The 4,422-nt window shown below is 37.8% G+C and overlaps 1 pseudogene; it reads right to left on the bottom strand.

Moving 5' to 3' along the window:
* Positions 1-754: 754 nt before the first annotated feature.
* Positions 755-4,034, bottom strand: LOC119570339 (annotated as a pseudogene).
* Positions 4,035-4,422: the final 388 nt, after the last annotated feature.

Here is a 4,422-nt window from a genome sequence, read left to right as displayed (position 1 = left end):
CACACACAAATATATATATAATAATATATAGTACATATACACATACATATATATACCACACAACACACACACCACACACCACACACAACACACACACAAAACACACACACACATATGTATATATAGATATGTATATATATGTATATGTATATGTGTGTATATATGTATATATGTATATATGTATATATGTATATATGTATATATGTATATATATATATAATATATATTAATATATTATATATTTTTATATATATATTAAATAATATATATAATATATAAATATAATATATATATATATATTATAATATATTATATATATATATAAAATAATATATAATATATAATAATATATTATAGATATGTATATATATGTATATATGTATATATGTGTGTATATATGTATATATATATAATAATATATATATATATATATATATATATATTATTTTATATATTATATATAAAATATATATATAATATGGGTGTGTGTGTGTGTGTGTGTGTGTGTATACACACACACACATATATACATACATATACAAAAAAAAAAAAATAATGTACATCATAATACATATTTAGTTTCAAAGTAACTATAAATTCTGATATAATTAGATGCAATCATATTCACTGGTAAAGAGGCAGCCAGAAAACAATGATCTGAAAGGGTCTCCCGTCTGCATTTAAATTTTCCCTTTCCCGTAAAAGCAGAGAGAAGGAATATATTAATATAAACAAAAAATAACTATATCCTCACCTGTCTGCTTTATCACCAGCATCAGTGCTTTCATGCTGCAGGATTCATACTTTACGTAGAGTTTTAACCTTTTATTAGGATCCCCCTGAGCCATCAAGAAAGTCAGAACTCTATTTAGATTGGACATATCAAAGGAACTTCTGGTAGCTGTGGTGACTCTGATGATCTTCTGATCAGCAACCAGACTCCAATTTTTCCGAGGTGAAGATCCACCCAAACCACTTTCCTGTCTCGAGGACGTACATGACGTCCTTCAGGTGTGCCTCGTTGATGGGGCCGCTGGTGGGTATTTTTTATGATCAGCTTGACAGGTGAATACCCTCAAGAGGATGTGGTCATGGTGAACAATGCTGGTGGCTCCCCAAATCCACTCCTGCTGCTGCATGAATACCTGAACCAAAGGAATACTAATGGCTATGAAAAATAATCCCTAATAAAAACCTATACACAAGATCTAAGACACTACATGTACAGCAGGTCAGAAGGACAGTTAATATTTGAAAAACACAGCCATTCACTCACAAAGCCATTCCAGTCGTTTGAGTCTAATGGACTGTAGTCATCAAGTCTTCAAGCTGACTTTGGTCTGCAACAGACATATATAGCATCTCAATCTTGTCCGGAAGCCCAGCCAAGATTTCTTCCTTGCAGAACCCATGTACTTTGTGATGGAACCCCTGTAATTAAAAATAAGAATATTTCTAAAACTTTTATAATGCTCTATCAGACATTGTGATATCTCTTTTACAAGATGACTATTCCAATAACCACAGTCCATCAAAAACCATCATGAAGTTTATCAAATTCTTTGAAACATCTGTGAATCACATATTGCAATATCTTCATTCACAGAAGCTATATCAAATAACCACATATATTTCCTTACTCTTCAAACAGCTTCAGCAGTGGCAGATCAGTTGTGCAGTTGGCAGTGGTGGGATGTAGGAAGTCATTGTGGAAGTAGACTTCCACCTCACATTTCAGGGGAAGCATGGACTGGAGGAGGTCCTGCAGATTGGGCACACTGCTGGGATTTCTTGCAAGACTGACGGTTACTTTCAGTGGGCTTGCTCTGGTGATTAGCTTGGAGTAGACAAGGACCTGAGCGTCAGTTATTGTTATTTGGCTTTTCAGGTTCATCACATCTGGAACGTACTTTGAAACCAAACTGATGATGGTATCACTGGCCTTGACATTGCTCAAGATATCCAGCCAAGCCTGTTTGTCGTTGATGCCAGATTCTTCCAACAACTGAACAATTTCCTCCGATGTCTCTTGATTGCTGATTTCACCTTCCTCGTACAAAAGACTGATCAGGTGCACTAATACTTCCTGAAACTTCTTTAGGCTGAAATTTTCAGGATCAGACCTATAAACATCCTTCAATATATATCTAATTCTTTGTCCTGAACAAGCTTCCTCCTTTGGCTTCTTGAGTTCACTCAGTATGTAAAGTGCAGAATAGAAATCCTGTGTCCCTCTGTGAGAGTAACTATATTTGGTCACAGTGCCTGTCCTTGCCCACATACTTCTCTGCACAAAGAATGCTCCGATCACTTGTGCCCATGGCAGTCTCATGTCCTCGCATACCCTTTTCAATGTCTTCTCTGACTTATCACTCAAAATCAACCCTTCTTCTCTTTGTCCATACAAAGCTAGCCTATACAGTTCTGTCGAAAATGGTCATTTATCTTTCTGCAATATCTCAGGAAGTTGGTCATTACATTTATTATTTTTATTAGTCTGTCTGTCAGTTCTTCGTCAATCAGAACTTCGGTTTCCTTAAACAGCTCTGTTAAGTCGTTACTGCATTTAGAATGTCTGGCCACACCCGCACCCACAGCATCACTTGTTTACCTATGTGATGGGTAATGCGCCAATACTCTGTCTGGTTAATACCCATTCTGCGTAGATACTGTACTAGCCCTTTGGTGTCACACCAAAGTCTTTGGTCTTCTTCATTTCTTCATGTACTTGAGGGCAAACTCCTCTCTTTTGTCTTCAGGAAGCCTATGATCTTGATGTGTGTTGTGCATATGCCCTCTGGAACAATTTTGTAGTATGTCTTGAGTGCCTCTGCCCGAGTGGTAGCCAAAAACAACCATGTTGGAAGTCCGTTTTGTGTAGAGGATCTTTTGGGAAAGAGCTTTTTGGATGAAGAATTCATCTCATCAAGGCCATCTACTATCACAAGAACTTTCTTTCTGAGCAAGCATTTCAGAATTTCGTCTCCCCCCCCCCCAATGTCATGGCCAATTTGGCTTTCAAAGAGACAAGAGTTCAGAGAATTTCTCAATGTGTGGCACTCTCCCACTCAACAAGAGCAGAAAGTCAAAATCTCGAGACCTTCAATGTTGGAGCCCCCCTTTTTCCCAGCCTTTAATCAGCAGCCTAGTCAAGGTTGTTTTTCCCGGGACCCCAGACGGGCCTCAACCAAGATGACCTTGGCTTTGTTACTTGGGTGTCCTGGGATAGTACTCATATGCTGAAACAAGTCCTGTACATAATCTGCTGCCCTCTGCTGCCTTACCTGCTTCCACAATTTCTAGCTGTATATAAACCATGCTAACCAGAAGGGGAATATTCTCATTCAGGTAATGCAGTGGAGTAATGTATTCCCTGCTTGTAAATTTTTTAAGGTCACCTATGCCAACACTTTGAGCTTCTTTTGAAGATACTCATTCTGTACTCTGACATATCAGCTTGTGAAAAATTTTTCGGAACAAATTTTGTTGATATTATCCTTCATGGTTTAACAAAAGAAGAAACTTCGACTGAGGGAATACTAAATATGGTCTCAGCTTCTTTTACAAGTTTTTGTCAGAAACTGTTCTAGGGCCATCTGTTTGGGCCTGAAGGAGGAACTGTCATTCAGCCCCTCATGTATAATAAATTTTTTCTAAAATCCTTCACCGCCTTTACATGAATAAGAAGGCTGTGCATCAGTCCTGGTACGACAAGCAAACCCCAAAGCAAGCAGATAGCAACGAAAAATCAAATCCTCTGGTGGCTTAGTTTGCAATGCATGCCCCATTGTTTTATCAAATCTAAATTCATTCTTCAACTTAGTCCAGGAAAAACCTTCTACTGTGGTAAAAAATTGCCAGTAAGTCATACTTTCAATTTTTTTACCCTTTTGGGGCACCAGTTCAAGACAAGAAGTAGCGCTGTGGTGGCAACGCTATTTATCATCTTAAAACAGACGAAACAAGCAATAGTCCTTTGCAGCGAAGACAGGACGCCGTGCCCTGCCACTCGCTGTTGATGGGCCTGAGTTCATGTCTGTAGTGCTGACTCCTGCAATGCCGTAATGGTTACAGATTAGATTATCATACTGTTGAGTTAGTACAAATATATGCCATTTTTACAAAACATGACTATAAAATTGACTTCCGAGGAATAAATAAATAAATAATAATACAATGAAAGAAAGCAAGAGTGAGAGGCCCTTTACTATGTGTGCTAGTTTATGTGTTAGTGTGTTAGTGTGTGTGCGTGTGTATGTGTGTGTGTGTGTGTGTGTGGGTTGGGGTGTGTGTGTGTGTGTGTGTGTGCATTGTGTGTGTTGCATTTGTGTGGCATGTGTGTGGTGCATGTGTGTTTGTGCATGTGTGTGGTGCATTTTGTGTGTGTGCATGTGTGTGTGTTTTTTTTTTTTTTTTGTGCAT

This window comes from Penaeus monodon, unplaced genomic scaffold (genome assembly GCF_015228065.2).
Source record: "Penaeus monodon isolate SGIC_2016 unplaced genomic scaffold, NSTDA_Pmon_1 PmonScaffold_24683, whole genome shotgun sequence".
Classification (NCBI taxonomy): domain Eukaryota; kingdom Metazoa; phylum Arthropoda; class Malacostraca; order Decapoda; family Penaeidae; genus Penaeus; species Penaeus monodon.
Note: the sequence above shows the minus strand (reverse complement) of the source record. Positions and strands in the feature narration are given on the sequence as shown.